Source organism: Rattus norvegicus, chromosome 9 (assembly GCF_021556685.1).
Source record: "Rattus norvegicus strain SHRSP/BbbUtx chromosome 9, alternate assembly SHRSP_T2T, whole genome shotgun sequence".
In the NCBI taxonomy this organism is placed as follows: Eukaryota; Metazoa; Chordata; class Mammalia; order Rodentia; family Muridae; genus Rattus; species Rattus norvegicus.
The window spans coordinates 10,641,505-10,665,345 of NC_141542.1; the positions used below are offsets into that span (position 1 = coordinate 10,641,505).

Sequence of the window (23,841 nt, forward strand, 5' to 3'; positions counted from 1 at the left end):
TCAGCATTGAGGAAGTCAAACTGTAAAGTAATGAGAATAGCAAAGTCTTCCCAGGGTGAGGCTCCAAGGGATGGCACAGGCTTTGTCTACTCTGAATGTGAATGGTGACAATGTGTGCAGAAAATAGGCACCGTAGATTTCTCCTCCTAGATGTTTATGGCCTAAAGACTTTTCTCTAGGCTGCTCTTATCAAGCATCCGCATTCAGCTGTATGTAATAAGCCTTCTTCCTAGTTCAATCCTATGGAACAACCCTGGGGCTCTCTGTTCAAGTCATGTAACGAGCACACTGGGGTGCTACGGTTTCTCCACTAGAGACCCTGCTCAGCTGTCCCGGGTCTGTGTGCTTGTGACTTCTTCGTCACAGCAATCAGATGAACCCCTGGAGCCACGTCAGAATGTTGTCCTCACATTGATGTTTTCCGCACATTCTTTTTCTCTCTCTCTCTTTTTTTTTTAAGAGATGGGGTTTTACTCTGTGACTCACTGTTGAGAAACAGAAACAATCAGTGTTATGCCCTTCCACAATGTAAGAACTACTGAGTAACACTTCTTTATTGTCCTCTTCTGAGAGGACAAGAACTGACTTTGCTGTTGAGGTCAAAACCAGGACCTCAACATAGTAGGCAACATGGAGACCTCCTCACAGTAGGCAGATTCTTAAGTTTATGCCTTCTTCGTGGATGTTTCTTTCAAACTTCCTCCTGTAAATACGATTTCTTCCATGAACTTGCATGTGTATAGTCTGTGAGTATATTACTATTTCTTCAGGATATACATTTTAAAAGGAAAATTGATAGGTGAAAGGCACATTTCAATTTTGAGAGAATGTGGTAAATTGTCCTCTACAAAAACTTTCACACATGTCTTTCCCCCACCCTCTCTCAAGTTGGCTTTATTATCTTTCCTTCTCAGTTTACATAGTAACATGATTTAGGTTTGCATTTATTGTATTTTAAGTGAGTTTTACTTTATTTCATTCAAGTAATGTGAAGAAGGCCTCTATTTTGTAGACATTTCTTTTCATGAAAATATATACTTTTTTCCAAGTATACTTCATCACTTCTGTCTACTATGGAACGAGGTTGCAGATCTCTCCTAAATGCTCTCTCTTACCAAATGGTGCCAGAGAAATGATACATTAAAAGCATTTTTTGATGGTCATTCTCTTTAGTCATCCATAATCATAGTTAGAGATTGCTGTTCAATTTCCTTCTCCTGATATTCAGGACCCTCTATTATTCAGCCATAACCTTAACCTCTTAAATAAACCTCTAAGATACAGTCAGTGGTAATCTTTGGTGACCTCATTATCTTGCATCCTTTTCTCCAAGCATACACATATTGCCCTCTCTCTGTGTCTCTGTCTCTGTCTCTGTCTCTGTCTCTGTCTCTGTCTCTCTCCCTCTCTCTCTCTCTCTCACACACACACACACACACACACACACACACACACACACATGCAACCCTTTCGTTCAGTTTCAGTACATCCTTTCACAGTTGATACCTCTCTGTCCCTACAGGTTGACAGTACCTTCTACTGTCTTTGAATTTAGGTGACATTTCAAATACAAGTACATCTTCATATGTAATTATACCAATGTCCTCCTGCAGTGCTGAGAAGATTTTAAACTCTCTGAAGCACAGCGGCAGCTTCTCTGAGCTCTTCGTCCCTGATGTGGATGCTTCAGTTATTTCATTTCCACATCACAAGGGATCTGTATTTCAAGGTGTCTGCTAAAGCTCATGTCACGCTTAGGTATGGTTTTCAATTCTGCACGTGCAGAAGGATCTTAGTCATGGTATCTCATTTGGCTAACTCATTTCTGAAAACTGAAGATGATCATAATAGTACATGCCTCAGATGATCGCCAGAATGGACAAGGCCTGTCAACTGTTGAGCGTATGTTTGGGGCATGTTAAGGAGACAATAAATGTTAGCTGTTAGTGGGCACTCAGTCTCCATAAGGTGAAGGAATGAAGTCATGCTATACTGCTGAATTGCAAAATTATACACCTTACAATTCAGCTTGCTCTTCAAGTCCCATTTCTATACAAGTTCATCAAAACTTGAATGGCTGAAATGAATGAAACGAATGTTACAGAATTACTCTTTGCTAGATTGGGGCTGAAAAGAGTCAGTGATATTTATTAAGAGACTGTTGCATACCCAGTGCTGTAGGCAGCTCACAGTACGTCTGAGTATAGATTAGACTGATTTCATATTTCCACAGAAAAGGCAGATTAGAAAAATTTTAACCTTGACTCCATTAATAATTAACTCTCTGGTTTAGAGTCGGTGGCTTTACTTCTGTGAGTAGTTTTTCTTTTTCTTTCTTTTTTAATTGTTGGTTTGTTTTCATTTCTGAAATGGGAATTTCTGTAATGGGAATTATGTAAAATATATTTTAAGTATATAAATATTATACTCTCTAAACAAAAACGTTACATGCTTCATTCCCTTACCTGAATATTTCACTTTTAAAATGCCTGTCTTGTAACTTTTAATAGGCTTTAAATTACTTTTATTATTTGAAAAATACATTTCTTTGTGATTTTTTGTTTATTCAGTTCCTATTTTTTAACCTTAGTTTTTTTTTTTACGTATTAACGTAAAATATCCCACTCACTGCCCTACTCCCAGTCATTCCCTCCCACAATCCTTTGCCCACCCCCAACCCCCATCCTCTTCTCCACTGAGCAGGTGGGAACCCCTTTGGGGATCCCTTCCACCCTGGAACTTCAAATCTCTTCAAGGCTAGGTGCTTCCTTTCCCAGTGAGGCCAGATAAGGCAGTCCAGCTAGTAAAACACATCCCACATACTGGCAACAGCTTCTGGGATGGCCCCCATTCCAGTTTTTCAGGACCTACACGAAGGTCAAGCTGCACATTTGCTACATATGAGTGGGGAGGCCTAGGTCCAATGCATGTATGTCACTGAGTTTCTATTTTATCTCATAAATATTAATATATTGTTTTACTGTGTCTAGATTTTGTGGTAGGTATACACAGACAAACACACACACAAACACACACACACACTGGTGATAGGATTACAGCTGATGAAGTACACTAAGACATTAAGTGAACAAAGAAGAAGAGTAATTAACTCTTCTTTTGGAAGTTGGTAGCAAAGCTATGAATAAAGATTGAACCATTTCCTAGGACTTGAAGAAGGCATTTTCCATGTGGGATTCCTGGCAGGAGACAGAACATTGGCAAAGGCAGGGAGACTTGAAAGCACTATTCGAGTGTGAAATCATGGACTGTAATGTAGTAACAGCATGAGTGTGTATGCTTATATGTGTTAGAGAGTGGCCACTTGGTGATAACTCTCACCACTTCCTCCAGGAGAGCCAGAGATGTTTGCAAATCGCTGCTCCTCTTTGCCTACCTTGGCATCTCATGGATCATTTGAAATTGGTTAATGTGGAAATATTCATGCCCAGAAAAATTGGCAACCTCAATAACTAAGGGTTTTGTTGATGGTGGGAATTCTCTTTCTTTTTTCTTTGAGGGAGATGATTGTTAAACATTCATTAGTGTGCCTCTTGTAAGAAGTGGCAGTTTTGACAAGGTTAGTCTCAAAAGTTAAATAAGGTGAGTTCGTGAGCAGCCTCATAAGATGAGCTAGGGGCTTTGCATTTAAAATAAACTCCATGTATGATTTATACTGACATGTGACACTTTGTGGGAAAAATCTCTGTAGAAAAATGAAGCCCTGTGAAGGGGTAACACATATTGAAAGAGAAACTTGATTGTGAGGGCAAATGGTTATAAATTGTGTTCAGAGAGCTGCACTGGCAGTGCTCAGAGTAAGCATGATCACATTCGAAAAAAGACTTGGTGGTCCTGTCAGCAAAAATAAAATGTTCTCTGCTTCATAAGAATTCCAAGAGTCACTTCTATGAGGTGAACATTTGTTGGTAGTGTTAACATTTTCCCCTGACAACCTTTCATTTCTCAGGTAATAACAGCGGAACATTGAGTCTATTCAATTATTTTTTGAAATCCGTTCTTTCTATGTTCCTTTTAGAAAACAAATGACCTGTGAAGTCCTTAACATAATAAGGAAATATACTAAAGGGTAGAAGTGGCAAATTGGGTAACTTCCTTACAAAGATGATCAATGACAATTATACAGGCTTGGTTGTTCTTTAAAAGCAACAGTCAACGAGGGCATGCTAGCTGGGGGACTTAGCATTGTGTGCATTTCAACCACAGAAGGCAAGTGGGAAGGAGAAACTAAAGAAGCAGTGCTTTAGAACTCCATGAAGGGAAACAGTGTACATGAATGTAAGATGTGCTAGTAGAGAATGCTCTTGGCCATGGCTGTGTCTTTTGCATGCCTCTTCTTCACTGATAACTGTCCTATAGGCTTTATGAGTGTCCCTTGGCTCCGTCTTCTCAACAAGTACATAATTATTCTTACAAAGCCTGGTTGGCAGATGTAGAAGTAGCAGCACAACGACAGCAGACTGGTGACAATGGCAGGACCCAAATCCTGATGGCCATCGTCGTCATCATCATTGTCATTATTAGCAGCAGCAGAAACAGTAGCCATATCAGCAGCTATCAGTGTGATGTTCAAGTCCCATGCTGTCATCTAGGCTTGTTGAATCAGATAATATGGGTAGGATCCACAGCTGTATTCATACATACAGCATACATATAACATACCAGGTGATTCTGTTACAAGGTAAAGTTTAAAGCCACTGACCTATGCTATACTGTCTTTTCTTACCCATTCTTTCTAAGGGCTCCCGCCATAACCATTGTTATCATTTGGTATCAGGGACTGAACTAAGTCTTCATCCATGCTAAAAGTGCACTCTACTATCAAGTGACATTTGCAGACCCCACAGTACCTACTATTCTACTATTTCGATGAGATATTTATTATTATTATTATTATTATTATTATTATTATTTAATATGTGGATGTATGCTGCATGTAGCAAAGAGAAGTAGTGTATTGGGAAAGCTTCCTCTGTAGTGGGAAAGAAAATTCATCCCAATTTCCTTCCTAGGATTCATCTACTTAAGGGAAGTGTCTAGTATAATAAAAGCTATCCTCTTTCCCACAAATCCAGGCTCTAAGATCATTCCAGGTCTGGTAGTATAAGCTTGTAATCCTAGCTACAGAAAGCCGAGGCAGGAGGATCACAGATCTAGTGCCAATCTCAGCTAGAGCCTGAATTCATAGCCGTCTGGTAACTTATTCTTTCTCAAAGTAAACTGTACAAAGGAATCTTGGAGATCTCAGAGAACTGGAACAAGCCACCCTTCTGGACATAGCAGAACCACCGCACTCATAAACTCACAGCAACTGTAGTTGCCTACACGAGACCCGCCCAGATCAAGCCCTCAACGCACTAGCATAAAACATGGAGTGGCTCATAAGCCGCCATCCCTAACTGAGGCACTATTGATAGCAGATGGCTTTTGGCAGAGGAGGGTGTATTTCCTTTAGGTGTGGCCACTGATAGATCAAGCATGTCCCAGTGGGCAGTCCTATTCCTGTATGTACATGGCTAGTACAAATTGGACTTCCGGGGTTGAAGTGCCAAAAAAAAAAAAAAAGACAGGAAGTAGGGAGGGAGTGGAGAAATGGAGATGGATCTGGAGGGAGATAGATGGAGAAGCGAGGAATAAATATGGCCAAAATACACTGTCTGATAGTCTCAAAGAATTATTAAACTACTATTTTGTTAAGGAGGGAGGAGGTAGTGCACAAAGGTACTTTCCCCCAAATACTCAAGCACAGATAGGTCTTGGCAAAGGGGTTGGTCATATTTCTCTGCTTGATGCATGCTACAAAGCAGCCAAAACCCATATCAAGCATTTTGAGGAAATGGCAAGTTGCTGAGCTGTTCGCACACTCAGGAACTACCTGGCCTGGTGCTTCCATTTCTTCTTAACCTATTTAAATGCTTTGACTGTCATTAATATTTGAAATCCAAAGTTAATCAGCGATTATTCATCGATCCCTTCCTAGATACCTACCTATCAGATAGGAGAACTGTTGCTAAGTTGTGGAGCTCAGTTTGATCACCAGACCAATTAAGAAGTGCCTTTTGATGACTAGCAGAAAGGCCTTCCTTGTTATGTCCTGCTGGCCTGCACATCCCGGGAGAGGCGGAGCAGGAGCTCTGAAGAACTGATCACAAGCTTGATGACATCAGCTGCTTCACCAAGGCCAACGCAAGCTTGGAAATCTGCTCGGGCATGGTGATACAGCCACACAGCTCAGCCCCCAGGAAGCTGAGATAGGAGGACTGTAAGTTTGAGTCCATTCTGAGTTATATAGCAAGACACTGTGAAAAAAGCAAGGAAGAAAGAATGAAAGATTGAAAGTAAGAATTGGTCAACCTAAGCCAAACATTGGAAGGGTAAACTATTTATTGAAAAGTTCCTCTAGGGTAAGGAATTTAACACAAGGCTTCCGTACCCCACACGCCCTCAGCCCAGGATCAAGTTCTTACCTCTACACACTGCGGAAAGAAAGAGAGGCACAGGGAAGCTCAGGGCTGGGAGCACTTTGAAAAACGCATTCTAAAAGTTATCTATCCCCCATCACAAGACAGCTATGCCTGTGGCTTATTTTTTACAGAAGATAGAGATGCCATCATGGTGAAAAGCATGCAGGCTACAAATAGGAAAACCAAGAATAATTCAAGCATTTTTATAAACATGTTTCTACAATAAATATCTACTCTTCCGGAATCTATGTACTCTAAGAAATGGGGCCATGCACAGTGTTGACCATAATAAAAAAACCTTTTCGATGCTATCAAGCTGAGCTCGACTTCTGACGGAAACAAAATGCTACCACCTCTGGCATTTATATATAAATATTATATAATATTTAAATTATATATTAATATTTGAATATATTAAAATAGTTAGAATTCATTTAACTAAGACTACTCTTTTGTGCCAGAGGTGACTGTCCACCCAACAATACCAGGCTTTCCTTGCAAAATACCATTGTGGCTGAGAAGTGTCTTTACAGAAAAATCCCACAAAGCCCTGCAGTTGGGTGCCTGATTTTGGGACTGATGGACCCAATGGGGTATAAATGATAATGTCAGGATCTACTTCTATGCCAAGTGTCTTTATTGCTGACAGGTCCTGGAGACAAGCTTTAGGGAGAGGTGGCAGTATTGTGCAGAAGCACCTTCAGTGTAGAACACACATGTTGCACTGGTATTAGTGAGGAAAACAATTTTGTCATTTGTGGGTGTTCTACACAGAAACCCAGGTGTCAGCAAGCTTTCCCTGACTCTCGAAATAATACAGCTTTGAAAAAGGTATAGCGGGATGGCATTCCAGAAAGGAACAAATTGATCTGTAGAAAGTCTTGAAGAATGGTAGCAGATATTTCTGAGAGGATGTGCCAACTGACAGTTATGCTAAATCTGCTGTTAAGACCTCAGGACTTTTCAAAAGGTGAGGACATCAAGGTCACACGTCCAGAAGCAAGAAGAAATTCAGCATACCTGTGGACAACAATCTGATGTAATTTTGCAAAACAAATAAGGGGGAACCCTCTGAGCTGAGAACAGAGAAGGGTCATAGAGACCCTGTGGTGACCAGCTGGGTTGTTATTCGAGATACAGTGTGGGGCCACTGGTATTTTAAGGTGGATAGAGACGAAGAATGGAGATCCCTGGTATAGAAAGAACACTGTTGTGTGGAAAATGGCTTACTCTATGGCAGAACTGGAATGGCGTTTACTTCTAGAACAAAATCTTTTTGTGCCTCTATTTTCCTTGGCCCAGTTCTGAGCTCGCTTCTCTAGCTAATGCTTTACTAGCCTTAGTCCTTTTCTGGTCCTCTTTTCCTCTCAGAACTTGCATCTATTTTAGCTTGCCTAGAATGCATTTCCTCCAATGATTTTTTTCAATTATTTTCCCCACCCCACTCTTTATCCTCCCTTCTCCCTTCCCCCTTCATCCATTTAATTCTCCTACCCACAGTATCTCTTACTCCCAGGCCTTTGCACATAACATTTTACTCCATCTTGGTCTCGTTTAGTCCCATTCATCACTCTAGTTTCAGCTTAGCTAGCAATTCATGTTAAAAGCTTTCATCTCTTTCTTAAGAATGAGTAGGACATTCTATTCAATGTATCCAGAGGCTATAGAGCTCTGAGGTTTATTGTGTTATGATTTTTTATCTATTAGAATGTAAACTGCACATCAGCAGTTCCTCCCTATAGAGTCTACCACATATGCAGACGTTTAGGAAATAGTAGTTGGAGGAATCCAGACCACTACTGAATCAAAAGGACTTTCTTAAGGTCTCAAAAGGACCCATCACCTAGAAGGCAGGAAGTAATGCATTCGAAATGGAATAAGGCCAAGGATGAAAGGAGCAGGTTGTTAAAATGGTGTCATATTTTGTGGTCCTACCTCACTGGTTGCTGGGAGATAAACACGTCTAACTTACTTCAATGTAAAGATGGACTCACCATTGCCTCAAAGAGGAGCACATTTCATAAACTGGAGAGAAGTACATAAGTATTAAGTGGTCTTTTAATCATCCAGAAACATAATACTACTATTATTATAGATACTTGTGATGGACTCATTTTTCTGTCTGATAGGGGAAAACAGCTTGGGAATTTTCTTAAATATGCAGACATTCTTGTCTGGCAAATGTTTGGTGATAAAGGTCACTGTGAACTTATTGAGGAGCTCTGCGGGACGGAAGCAGTGTTTATTTATGTGTATTTATGTGCTTATTCACTGATGGCTTTGCTGAGGAAAGCTATATTGTCAAGTGCTCTAATTAAGAAATAATAATGTAATTGATTTTTTATGGATTATCTTCAATTGAGTCCCTTCACAACAGCAAACTCTCATTGACTACTCGGGATAATTGATGGCTTCTCAGCACAATGCCCTTGGCTGATTGCAGAGCAGTTGACACAATGCACAACTGCAATCATGGGCGAGCTCGGTGCTCACAGTGGTGACCCCTAGAAAGGCAGAAATCCGAAGTGGGAAGGATGCTATCAATTCAATGAGTGACACAGGTCAGGATTTTGTTTTTGTTTTTGTTTTTGTTTTCAAAATGAGAGGGTTGAGCTAAACCTGGGGTTTAGGAAATAATGACAAAAATCCAACAGAACCCCCTAATCACACGTGCATCTTATGTATGGTGAGACATGTATTTAAAACAGGCCCAAGTGGGAACGGTAGTGGAAGCGAGTTTGAGAAATGCAAACTTGGATTCACATCTTTACCACTGACCTCAGAATAGCCCCAGGCGTCCCTTCACAGTGTGCTCAGTGGTACATCTTCAGGTTCCAGCATGTAGAGCTCTGTGGTATGTTGGTAAGGACCACCAATCTCAGCTTGGAGTAATGTGTTTCAAAATATATCCTACCATGGTCAAGCTTGGCTGAAATTTGTGGCAGTTTCTATGTAGAAATTTGCTTATTGCAGAGTGTGTGTGTGTGTGTGTGTGTGTGTGTGTGTGTGTGTGTGTGTGCGCGTGCGTGTGTGTGTGCGCACCTGTTTAAACATGTGTATGCTTTGACTCACAATCTCACAGACATCTTTAGTTTTCTTCTTTTACCAGATGTTTACCAGAGTTTTCATTGGCCTGATTTATCTTGGAGGGCTGTTGATGACACTGAATACTGGCTGGCCACTCACACTGTCATGTCATGTGGCAATTAAAGTTAGAAATGCCAACCAAGATCACACCATGTCTTTATGATGCTAGCACTCATTCTTTTTAATCTCATGGTTGATTTATCCTCATGTCCAAAATAGAAAGACCCAGCTACATTGCTTATGGAAGGAGATCATACATACAGTCACTGAAAAAAAAACTTGAGCCGAACCACTCTTTAAGCCTGAAGGAATGAAATAAAGGAGTCAAACTATATTCTGACAATAGAATTTATAAAAAGTCTATCGAGAACAGTAGATACCAAAGATGATTTTGTCTCCACTCCAATCATAATCTGGAAATGTCTGGGGATAGTTTTTCTTTGTCATCGAAAGGGGTGAGATGTTTTTGGCTACTGGCACACAGTGAATAGATGTAACTTAACTTACAATCCACAGGGAAGTCTCTACAACAAAGAAGTATATGCCCCGAGATGCCAATGGAGCCAAGAATGACAGATGTTGAAATAGAGGTGCTCATAGCATGAAAATAGACATTTGTCTTTATTGGTCTCCTGTTACTGTGATGAAAAACTCTGACAAAAAATATTAGAGGAGAAACAACACCAGGTTACAGTCCATCACGAGACGGAGTCAAGGCAGTGTGAACTTAAAATGGCTGGTCATATCCATAGGCAAGAGTGGAGCAAGAGTGAACGCATACTTATGCTCAACTTGCTTTTATCGCTCTTACACAGTCCTAGATCTCAGCCAGTGAATAGCTTTACACACAGAGGGATGTTCTTTCCACCTCAATTATGTGATCAAGTTGTGCTCCCTACAAGACATGTCCAATAGCCAACCTAATCTATATAAGCCTTCCTTGAGCCTCCCATCTCAGTTGACTCTAATTTGTGTAAAGTTGACAGTTAAAACTAATCATCATGCCATTAAAAGGTAAAACTTTCAAAAAGGCCAGCGTGGCAGCCTAGATATAAATATTAACCTATTTGATTTCCGAGACTATTATTGCAACTCTGCTCCAAAGTTTCTCAGCTAGATAATGGTGCCCTGATTAATAACTCTACTGGGAATGAATAGCAATCCCTGTTTAAAAACAGCGACATATACAAGACACATTTCCCTGTATCATCTGGAGCAGAAGTTACTATTATTAGAGCTCCAGAAACACCATTCTACAAGCAGTGTTTCATCCTGTGATGTTCATAAAAATCTTCCTGACCTTATAGTTCAAGGTGATGTTTTTGCCTGTCAGGTACTCAGGGATCAAATATTCTGTCACAGATGTACCGCCTGTGAAGATACAGAAGAAATGAAAACATGGATTTATTTCAGGTTTATTAAATATTGTTTGGCATCTATAAGAGGCATAAATTGTCCCACCTTGCTCCTCAAAAATGTCCATGTGCCAAACTTGAGAACCTGTGGCAAAGGTGACTTAGCGAATGAGATGAAGAGAAAGACCTCAGAGATAGGGTTATCCCATGTCATGTGTGGGATCCAAAGCAATGAAAAGAGGAGAGCAGTCAAAGAGACTTGTCTCACCACTGACTGGGGTAGGAGAGAAAGAGCCTATAAGCCAAAAAGTGAAGAGAGGAGCTGGAAGACACAAAGAAGCAGAGCCTTTCCAGTGTCCAAGGAAAGGAACACAGCCCTGACAATGCTTTGATTTTAGCTTGGAGAAACCCGTGACAGCCTTCAACCTTAAAGAACTACAAGTTAATGAATTAGGTTTGGAAAGCCATTATGTGAGGCAGGATTCTCTAGAGGAACAGACTGAAGGAATGTTCATGGACTATGAAAGGGATGTGTTTAGATTGGGTCTCAATGACAGGGCTGGCAGTCCAGCGATGACTGTCAGCATACTGGAGACTGAAAGCCTGGCAGTTGCTTCCATGAAGCTGGGCATCTCTGCATTCCCAAGCTGGTGCTGGGACCTGGGGTTCATGTGGAGTGTTCACTGCTTACTGGAAAGGACCATGAAGAGAGTAAGCAGTCATTGGAGGGTGAAAGCAGCAGCTACAGTTGAGCATGCTCAGTAAGAAAGAGGTCAGTCAGGGAACACTTGCTGCTTTCCCAGTCTCTAGAGCAGTGGTTCTCAGGGACTTGTATCTGATACTTACATCATTATTCATAACAGTAGCAAAATTAAAGTTATGAGGTAACAACAAAGTGATTTTATGGTTGGAGTTACCACAACATGTGGAAGTGTATTAGAAGGTTGCAGAAGTAGGAAGGTTGAGAGCTGCTGCCCTCGAGGAACATGTCCCCATGTTCTACACTGGTTTTGATGATGATCCCCTTAAGGTTCCTCAGACACTGCAGGTATTAGGGACTGGTAAGCGGCTACCTATATAAATATTTCAAGTTTTTATATCCATAATAAATGAGATTCATTCACGCATGTATTTGGAAGAGTGGATGTTGGAATGTTGTGACTGGGACAATTCAGATAACTTGGAAATATAAGGAACACATTCACTCATCCAGCTCACCTCTCCCAGATTCCTGGTCGGATGGTCTAGAAGAGCAGTGTCCAGCAGAATCTCAAAGGAAAGCACACATGAGATTTTCAAATTCATTTTATGTATATGCATGAATAGTCTGTGTACTCTGTGTGTGCCTGTGCATGTGCCGGTGCGTGTGTGCGTGCACATACACAGGTGTGCATGTGCATGCCTGAAGAGCCCAGGAGGAGGGCTTAGATCTTCTGGAATGGAATTACAGATGGTTGTGAGCTATTGGGTGGGTGTTGGGAATTGAATGTAGGTCTCCATAAGAGCAGTCAGTGCTCTTTTAACTGTGAGATGTCTCTCCTAATCCACACATGAAATTTTGAATGTTCAGCAATCAATATAAACCATCAAGAAAGAGGCAAGTTTCACTTTAACAATTTATTTGCTCTACCGTATTATGATGTGAACAGTCAATATAAAATGTCTAGAGTATGTCATATAAGTTTTCTCACCCAGTCTTTGAAATCTGGTGAGCATCTGGTGCTTCAGTTCACACCTCAGTTTGAAGTAGACATGTTCTACCGTCCTGAGCTGCTGCCATGGCACACCGAATGGTACTAGGGTTGGGCTCAGAAAGACTTGATAGAGTTGGGGGAAGTTAGTTTGAAAAAGAGTGTTGGAAGGTTTGCAGCTTTTGAAGTATTGCTACATGAGCCAGGTGATAAAGGCATTCCGAGTGGGACAAAAAGATCTTCCCAGGTTCATTTGATCTCAGATGCAGACTCTGACAGGGCTAATGGAGATTGTGGTTTCGGGAAGATCACTGTATACCCCATGTCTCCCCTCAGATGAATAAATACAGCATGCTTCACTGGGGGTTCAGGGCACAAATATTTTGTCCCCCTCTTTTACTGCTAGTTTTCATTTTAGAAGAGCCTTACATTGGCTTCTAAATCATTATGTTTTGAAGAAACTAATTTAAGTAGATAGAGACACATAGGCAGACTAAGAAGATTTAATCATTTCCTTATCATAAAAGACAGCAGGTAACTAGTCAAAGGAGTGTTTATTGTTTTTTCCACTTATCTGATGTATGTATATGTATGTGTATCATAGATCATCTTTGAAAGATAGAGGACAACTTTTGGGGGTTGTTTTTCTCCTTCCACCATGTATGTTTTGGGGTTTGAACTTTGTACCTCAGGCTTGTCAACAAGTACTTTTGCCTGTCAAACCATTTCTTCATTCTTCCAGAGGACTGTTTTCAGAATTTTTTTTTTTTAGTGTTTTGCTTTATGACATAGTACCCAGCACATAGTAATTTTTTTGTCTGTATAGTGACATATCTTATTTTTTTTAAAAGAAAAGAGTATTGTTAATACCAGCTGAGCAGCTTTTTAGTGTGTCCAAATGATGGAATGTCAACAGGGCCATTGCCTGCCATGGGGAAGCACACCAAAACAGCTCCATAAAACCCAACCGAGTCTATTGTATCCTTTCTATTCCTAGCCACAGTGAGTGCTGACGAGCATTTAGAGTGAACCACAGCCCAAATCAAAACCCTCCAATGGTACAACCACAAAGGCTGTGAACTCTCAAGCCAGGAAGCTAATGGACAAGATATATTTTTAATTACTGTGGCATTTCGCTTGTGCTTAATCCATTACATAGGAGCCAGCACCGGGCCTCTTGTTCCTAGTTTCTGACTGTATCTGCTGTTGGAGCTCAATGTGGCCAGCAGCAATAGGTGCAAGGCCAACCACTAAAGGGGGGAGTGATTGGCCTGGGTGACTTCTCTGTACCACAAAAGAAACCAAATGAGCCCAAAGAAGCACGCAGGCGACGTCCTCAGATTCATGTTACTAATGTTTTCTGCCTGTGAGGGTTCTTAGGCAAGATGCTATCTTGAGCCCCAGGCTAAAATAAAGCCGCCATCTTTACTTTTCTGTTGATAACATGAAGAGCCTTGCTGTCCTAAGAGCTCATCCTAGGTGACAGAAGACTCAGAGTCAAATCTTTGCATTAGATAATATTTGAGCTACTTAACCTTTCTAAGTTCTCATTGAATTAACTTATGAAATAGTGATTTAAAAGCACCATCCTGTTTTCTCAAATTTCATTCTATGAACTGACAGTCAAGAACTACTATGTGGGAGAAAGAGAGTTGCCACAGGGTACTTGAAATATTTAAGTGACTTCTAATGTTCAACCTTGAACATAAAAACAAGAAGAAGCAGCTGTAAAGGGGGATGATGTCTTTTCACCCATGATGATTTTATGTTAAAATTTTAAATTCCATGGCATCCTTGTGGAAGCCAGAAGACAACTTTCAGAGTCCTGGTGATAAAACATCAGGCTTTGTGGCAAGCCTCTTCCTGCTGAGCTTTCTTGCTGGCCCCTGGCTTCTCCTTTGCACCAACTTACCATCTTCTGACACCAGCCTACCTGACACTCATTTCCTGTTAACTGCATATATCCTTTCTTTCACCTCTGCTTACTTTCTCTTCAGAGTGACAAGTGTCTCTATTGTTTGTGTTTCATATTCACTTTATGTCCATTTCCCCATATCCCATGTCACTGGTTTTTTTTAAGTGAAGTTAGAAATGTAATCTCTTACTTAAAATCCTCTTTGTGTAACTTCCCTTTAAGTCACAAATGGTTATCTACCACAAATATCATACACATGGTCTGTGAACATTTTCTAGTGATACATTATAAACCATCTCAAGGTACAGTGGCTTCAAACAAAGCCAGTTCATAACTGTCAATCCTCTGTGGGCTAGGACCATTGCAAGGCTGTGCAGACTATCATCTAGGCTCATTTATTCAGCCATACATTGTTACTGACATTAGCTGTATATGGTTACTGACTTTAACCGTATATGGTTACTGATATTAGCCATATATGGTTACTGACATTAGCCGTATGTGGTTACCAACAGAGATAAGAAAGGTGGTCTAAAACAGCTTCCTATAGGTTCCAGACAGCAATACAACCCCTCATACTGCTTCTGCCTCTCCAAGTGATTTGGGCTTCATTGCAACATGGCAATAGCATGTGAGATCTGCACTGTGTTTGCCTTCTAGGGTATTCCAGGATGTAAAGGCAAAACCTTAGAATTGTAACCAATTAACTTCATGGTAATTAGAGGGATCCACAGTTACCAACAAGCCATATTTGAGATTTCCTACTTTTCTAAAATTTTCCTGAGAAATATTGAAGTAAGAAGCAATGCTTTTATCAAAAGAACTAATTTTCTATTTCTTAAAAATAAACTCTTTGTCAGAAGAGCATGGGATTCTTTTTAAACTTACATTTTTACAACATGATGCTTGTAAAAAAATGTCTCCCCAAAGGATTGTTCATCACTTGGACACATCTTTTCTGGTAATCTATGGATGGGTTATTTTCTTCATGTGTGTTTTGACATATACATTAAACCTCTTTTCCTTATTCTCTTGATGCATCTAATTCCCATCAAACCTGTGACATAACCTGTAGCCATCACTAGCTTCTTTGTGAAAGTTTACGATCTATGTGATATATACCCACTGAACCATACGTCTGTGGGCTTATGGTAAAATTAATAAAACTGAAATTAAAACTGACAGCTCTAAAATGATATGCTGCCCTTAGCATATGGAATAACTACCACACACACTTATGGGGTTTCTTGCAAGATTATAGACAGTTACTCAATGGGGGATAACATCTGAACCACATTACTAAATCTCATTTGACAGGTTTCGGATTTGGTGTAATTTCTCTATAGTATTTTTGTGTTGGGCGAGCAATTTGTCAGCCACGATTCAGATGGACATTTTATTTCTAAGCCCTTTGGTCTCTCCCTTCCAAGTTCTTCACTTCTTTGTCACACCCTCTTCTCTCCTTTCTTTTCCGCTGTCTATATACACTCAACTTAAGTAAATATTTTAGCAGTTAGGTCATAGCTAGGGGATACTTTGTGAAATATGATTACAAGAAAATCTTTTTGTCTGGCTGCATGTCTCAACACACACATTTGCGAGTCTGAGGACACACAAAAGCTTTCCCTTTGCCTATCTGCTCATTTATTATGCTTTTCTTTCCCACACCCAAATGTTTACACTCATTTCTCCCATGATAGAAGAAATGCAAATTGCAAGAATTTAGTCCTGTTTATACCTACACTATGTTCACTGATTCAATCTTAAAAACTAAAATCCCTCTTGGCTTCGATTCATGCATTCACAAGCATACACACACACACACACACACACACACACACACACACACCCATACATGCTCTCTGCTATTATTAACTTGTGTTTTCATGGTTCTATTTATTTCTGTTTTTCTAATGGGTGAAGATATGCCAAACAGAAGTTGACCTTGCAAAGAACAGTGACATCCCTATAAAAGAGAGACTTTTGCAGTTTGGGCAAGAAAATAATTTATTGGTTGGTAAAACAACTATCCAAGACTTGTGATTGTAATTATGAAAAGGGCTCTGTAGTCTAGATATGAGGTAAGAATATTGAAAACATGAGTACAGCCATCGAATAAAGCTAGAATGAACTCAAGGTGATTTCTTTAAAAGACAGTCACTGTGCAGCCCTGGCCGGCCTTGAATATGTGATCCACTCTCCTCATCCTTCCAGTCACTGGGATTACAGGTAGCACTACACATGTCTTGGTTGCTTTTAAATAGGTTCTTTTTTCGTTCCTTGAAACACGGGAACTCGGAAAGAAACTCCAGGAGTGATCAGTGAAAGCTAACCATTCCTTGCCAAAGTCAGTGCGTTGGAAGAGGGGTTTGATTCTTACGCAAAGTTGTGGGACTCACATGGTAGAGGAGTGATAATAGAAATGGCTGTTCCTGGGCCAAGGAGATCTTCCTTTAGTTATAAATATTAGCATATTTTTAAATAAACCACAACCCCTTTATAAAAAGACCAGCGACTGAATTCTCATAATGTAAATACTTCCAGTAGCTCTGTCTAGTTTAAGAAAACATCACCATACCACAAAAGCTCCCAGATAGCCCTGAACTGTCCGTAACACTTTCCCTCCTTTTATTTGTTTTACTACTTAAATGTGAAATCCCAACCAGCAATGTTAGATTTCGGAATTCTATATCTAAAAGGATGCTATTAGTTGTTAGTGATATAGATATCATATGTAGCCTATGTAACCCTGGTAGGCATGACATCCTCTATGTGGCCCACACTGACATCAGATTCATAGAGATATGCTTGCCTCTGCCCTCTGAGATGAAGGGTGTTTGCTACCATACCTGGTGTTCGTGATGCTTTTCTTTTAATTTGAAAGTGTGTGTGTGTGTGTGTGTGTGTGTGTGTGTGTGTGTGTGTGTGTGTGTGTGTGTGATTTTACATATAAATGCAATTATATAATTTCTATTATTTTAAAGTAGTCCATTATATAAAAAGCACAATAATTTATTTAACCACATTAGTGTTTAAAAGAAATTGTTTTTAGTTTTACCAAAAATATTGAGATGCCTTTAACAAGAGCAGGAAGATTCATAAATGACACCCCTGCCCCCAACACACACACTCTATTCCCACAAAATCCCATATTGAGCCCTGGTCATAGAATTAATCACTCTGTTCTACAGATGTTTTTTATTTGGCCATAATGGGTTGACTAAAGCGTTTTTTTTTTTACCTCAAATTTCTCCAATGAATGCCTTCATGAGAATTTTAAATTGGGATACAAATTTTAAGTCCTTGGCCTTCTGGGAAATAACTTACGAATGGATGCACTATTGGTAGCTATTTTAAGAAGGTATTGGAGAAAAATGAAATGGAAACACATAAGAAAGAAAGAATGAAGCAGATACTAGAGGCGTATTGTTCCAAGACTAAACCAGATTCTCACTGGGGTTAGTTTGTTCTGAAGTTTTTGAATTCTGATAACAAACTTCACGTGGGCTTAGGTGAATTTAAACACAGCTTCTGTTGCACAGAAATTTCCTCTCAGAGAAAAAAACTTCCATCCCATAGGGAAGTTCATTAAGTTAAGAAGGTTAACAACTCAACAGTTTCAGGAATTCCCTGAAACTAAGTAAATTCTCCAGGCCCTTCTTTTCTGAAGAATATGTACGTACACAATATGGCCAGATCAGAGTCACTATCAGAGAAGCTGCACTATCTGAAAGAGACATTCTCCAACTTCTTCAGCTGTCTGCAGGCTGTGTAGTGTGTTTTAGGTCTCAACTTTCCTCAGCTGGTACCTGTGCTGGGATGGACTTTGATAATGCAGCTATCTTTGAGTCATTTTTGTTCCTGTGAATAATACCTCACACATATTCCTGTAAGTAACCCCAATGAATATATTGGTTCACCAAATTGGACATTGGTAGCACCCTTATTTAGGTTGATCATCATTCTCTATTTGGGATGTATAGACATTTTTCATATCTCCTGAAGAAGAGTGTCACATAAAAACGCCTGCTGCATTCATATACAACCTTTCTGTAAAACAGTTAGCTGTGACTGTCTACTTGACTATAAATCACAGCAATTTTACATTGAGGATTTAAGTATTGGATAGATGACACTAACTCCTTGGATGAAGTTAAATGGTTAAAAATAACCCCTCTGTGATTCAGTTTCTTTTTTAGAAACATATGAGCTTGAACAAAAGGATCTCCAGGTTTCACTCTGTATGTAGCACAGAAATATTCTGTCAAGATAGCAATACTAAAACGTGCAGCTTATTATTTGAGCTTAGTTTCTGAAGTGACAGTAGGAATCCTGAAGAACATTTATTTATTCTAAAATCCTTTTCAAGCAAATATTTCAGGACTCCTGTACTTATCAAATGGGGTGTTCGTCATTAGGATGCTTCCTAATATACAGAAAGCACTCCCCAAATATTTGCCAAATGGAACTATCAATAGTACCTATGATATGGAATATTTTTATCCCATCTTCTAAAGCATTTTAAGCACACATTTTAATGATGTCAGTTTTCATTTGATGCTTTGAAGAAATCCTCAGTCTTTACAAAAGCCAAATGCAATCTTCAAACGCCAGCTTCTGCTTCTGGATTCTTCTGAGTGGAAAGGGTTAATGGAGTGTCAGATGCCGCCAATAGGATTTCCGCAAAGCACAAAAGTACAGTGCCAACACAAATCCCCCAAAGAGTAAACAAAACTCGGAACTGTTGCAGACAATAAATTGTCAATACCTTATAGAAGAAACGGATAATGAAAACTTATCATGCCTATAGTTAGTATCCTCTTTAAAAGAATTTACAGAGCCTATGAAATTAAATTCTGTGCACAGTTCTCTTAATTTGTCCTTAATTAAACAATACTCCATAAATGGTGCATTCAGTGACCAAATGTTCAGAGACAGCAAAATGGTGGGTCCCAAGCCATTAGGAATGAAATAAAGGCAGTCCCTGGAGAGTCTGCAAGAATCTGGTCTCTCTAAGTGACAACTGATGGTTTAGGAAAGATAATTAACTTTGCAATTACAAACTGCAGCTTTCACCAGTGCTGTTTTCCCCCAGCATAATCTTTTAAATGTTGGATTATTTACTATAACATGAAATACTTTGCTTGGAAAGAGAAAAAACCGCAAACAAATACTCTACCTTCGGTTGCTGAGTTCATCAGGAATTAAGTCTTTATTGATTAATTTAATGGGTATTGTTTTTTATTTCTAATGTTACATCAATATCCATTTAATGTGCAATGACCCTGCAGATTTTCAACACTAAAATTTCAGTCATAAATTTATACAAATATAAAACAATGTGCTCTCTTCCACAAAACCAGAAAAATAAATATTTCATTTCTTAATCGCTAAGTCAACGTGAAATGCTTGTCCAATAAATTAAGAGCTACAACTTTTAAGGAACTCTTATTTTTCTGTAGATGTAGTAACTTTATGCCATTTTTTCTGCTTAAGTGATTCTCTGAAAATCACATTACTTTATTTATTATGGATTTTTAAATTACCTCAGTACCGGAATAATCTGGTTTTGCTTTTCCTCCCCCAAAGAATTCAGTCTACCCAAGTCTACCTGATCAACTTTTCTTAATGTCAACTGACACTGCATTAGGCAAATGTTAATGGCAAAGAAGAATTGCTTTTAAAAGATCTGATTGTGGGATGGATGTTTCATTGCAGCTACAAAGACAAAAGCATGAGCGATAAAAATGCCCTGCACTCATTTGAGACCCCAAATTCCTATCTTTTTCCACAGTACTAAAAGCTCATCAGATGACCATACCCTTCTCGACTTTGCCTCATATTTTGATTATTTCTCCTTCCAAATAGATGTGCCTGTGTGCATTTGAGTCTTCATTTACAGCCAGTGCAGGGAAGTTGGCTCAGTCATGCAAATTCCAACTTCCTTTTATCTACACAAAGAAGTTAAGATGGAGAGCTAGAAGACCTCAGAAATAGATCCGGCTTCTGCTTCAGTGTTTTGGTATATCAGGAGGGTTTGTCTTGTAGTATACTGTGTTTTCAGACTTTCATATGATGCATTTAGGTTTTTAACAGAGACCTCCCTTCCCGTTAAACAATCTTGGTGTATTCTCTGAACGAGGGAAGGGTCACCCCTTACATCTTCCTTCTCTAATTCACATGTGAACTATTTATTGAACTCTTACTACACATTCTCTTAGATTTGTTTGTTTTCTTTTGTTGTGGTAAACCTCCCTGAGAGAAAGCAACTTAGGGGAGAAAGGGTTATTTTGTTGTTGTTGTTGTTGTTGTTGTTGTTGTTTTTGTTGTTGTTGTTATTGTTGTTGTGTACAATTTTAGGTCACGGGCTATCACTTTGAAGAAATCCCAGTGCCAAGAGCTTGAGGCAGTGGCAGGGGCTTGTCACATATCCATAGCTCAGAGTGGAGGGACGATGAATGTGCACATACTCTATGCCCAACTAACTTTTTCCACCCTTATACACTGGAGTGCCCTAGACAAAGGACTAGTCCTACTTATGACTGTTACAGTCAACCTTGGGGCTTCTCAAGTCAACTAAGGCAATGAATACAATGTCCCACAGACATGCCAACAGGCCACCCTGGCCTGGAGGATAGCTCATCAAGACTTTTTCTCCTAGATGATTTTCCGTTGTGTCAAGATGACACTGTGTGTATCAACACTGAGAATTTACAGGTATAGAGTATACGCAATACCCTCAAGGGAGTCACCACTAAGTGGAATTTAAGTTCCTTGCAGGTAGTTCTCATATATATATATAGCCAATAATGACTTATCCAAACACCAAGAAATGAGATAACAGGATGTTTTTGTGTCTGGGAGCTTGCCACAGGAAACCCAGTCTACATTCCTTATTCATGTCCACCTCCACGGGTGATCAGCACAGTTTTCATTTTTCATTGAAGTGTAAAATTGCTAACTAGGCCACTTGACAAAAACCCATGTTTCTCTTTAAGTTTAATCAGCTTCTAGATGATAAAGATGCCTCATTTTCAATACCCATTAATCTAAGTCCTTGCCCATTTGTGTCTTTCCATGAAGCTGACTTTGGTAACTGCACTAGGCTATAATCCCCATGTCACTTGTAATCTCCTGGACTTCCCAGGCTTTCTCCACAATGTCTCCTCCAGTGGGAACTTCTCTTTCAGCCCTCTTGCAGGCACACCATTACTATGACTCTCTCGGCTTGAACCATCAATCACCTTAGGTCTCAACAGTTGTCTAGAGAGTATGGCTTCTCTCTTCCTCTAGGTTTCAAAAAGTCTCTCAGATGACTCTGGATTCCTCTTAAAAATTGTGGGAAAGAGATGAACTAGTGTATCTAGTTGTGAACCACTAAAGTTTCACTGCCTGAATTTGGGACAAGTACAGACAGTTCATATCTGTTCTTTACGCATTCTCTTCCCCAATACTCAATCCGTGGTGCACCACTTCAGGAAGAACACAACCTCACACTTGCTTTGATTGTGTTATTTTCCCAACTCTGAATCATGCAATAAACTGTGCACTTTAAACCATTTCAGGGCACAGAACCACCTTCCCTTAGATGAAGAATATATAATACTTATTCTTACCTTTTCCCTGGCAGCCATCACAGGCTACTAGAGGGCTTGTCAAAATTTATCTGATAGATGATAGTGCTGTGTTAAGTAGATGTGAGTCTTGAATGGAGAACCTTCCATCACCACTTGAGAATCACCAGATGAATAGGAAAAAAAAGTTTGCTTTACTCTGGGGCTTTCCCTGGCCATAGATTTATGTGTGTGCTTGGCCTGTTTTAGGAAGAGTGAGGATATGGTACTTGATCCTGAATATGGCTTTATTCCTCTAGAACATTTGAGAAGCTGCTGCTGCTGCCCTGGGAGCTATTTAGTAATGCTGCTCAACAATCCAATGGGCCAAGAACATAGATGGTAAGCACAAACTTCCATGACTTTTGCTCACATCCTTATATCGCTTCCTAGCTTAGCTGATGCGGCTTCTCACCCTAGAACAGGAGCCCATCATAGACTGAAGTAAGAATTGTGCCAGTGAGTCCTTTTTAAATTGGGGTTACTAACAGAAGATTAGGTAAGGAATTATTTATAAAAGCAGCTCATCATGCGGAAGACCATCCCAAACAGGTGATGACTCTGGAGAGCTGTGACCCTGGAGCTCTCTGTGAAGCCTGCAGGTGGCTCACAGTAGGAATATTTTTCCTTTTCTGTAGTGTGGCTGGTTGGAGTCCTTGCCTCCAGGATCCCTCTCCTCTATTACCCTCAGAAATTGTTTGCTGCAGTAACATTGTTGGTAGGGGCTGTTCAGAATCTTCCAAGCTTCTTTTCTCCACAGTGATGTAATTTTTGTGTCTCTGCTGTTTACTACCCAAGACATCTGAGTCTTTTTCTTTCCTATAGCAAATGCTTCAATTTGCAAGGAATGTCACAACACAAGAACGTGTTGTCCTCTAATTCTGTTTTTCAATTTTTAATTCTTTGACAGTTCTGTACACATATTTAACAAATTTTAGCTCACACCTTCCATTCTTCCCTTGCATCTTTCTTCCTTCTCTGTGGAGCTCCACTTCTTTCCAACAAGTCTGCCTTGTATTTTGTGTAATTTTATATTTTTATTCATTTTTATATGAGTGTTATATCTTTATTCACACCAGAAGAGGGAATCTGATCCCAGTACAGATGGTTGTAAGAAACCATGTGGGTGCTGGGAACTGAACTCAGGACCTCTAGAAGAGAAGTCAGTGATCTTAACCACTGAGCCATCTCTCCAGCCATCCACCTTGTACTTTTATGTTTACATTTGTGAGTGACTCACTGTGTTTAATTAGAGTTGCTTTCATGAATGAGAATGGGAGGATTTCTATTAAAGCATGAGCAACGTAAGAGTGGCTACACCACTGATGAAAATGGTGCTCCTTCCCTTGTAATCATTAGCTACTAATAGTCTATCAAGGAGGGGTGAACCCCTCTCCAACCTGAGATGAAATATTGATGGGCCAAGTCAAACTATTACTCATAACTTAAAATCCCTATGGAATGTCTTCTCCTCAGTGCAACTCTGACTTACTAGTTAATTACATGCATCATCCTTACGTTTTAAATGCTACAGCATTGCTTTGGCATGTATCACAATCTGTTTGAAATTGGGACTAACAGTGGCCACATTTCCTTACCCAGTTTATTTAATTGAGTCACTGGGAATTCAATTTAAGGCTCTGCACATACCAACAGATACTTTACCACCAAGCCACATTCCCAGTTTATACATTTTTT

General features: G+C 39.7%; 1 non-coding gene across 5 annotated transcripts in view; it reads left to right on the forward strand.

The window, feature by feature from the left end:
* LOC148003303 (uncharacterized) overlaps window positions 1-23,841 on the forward strand; it is a 92,916-nt gene that overhangs the window by 25,087 nt on the left and 43,988 nt on the right. For all 5 annotated transcript variants that reach the window (XR_015629315.1, XR_015629316.1, XR_015629317.1 and 2 more), the window contains exon 2: window positions 22,404-22,485. This is a non-coding gene — a transcript (uncharacterized LOC148003303). The remainder of the gene's footprint in view (window positions 1-22,403; window positions 22,486-23,841) is intronic.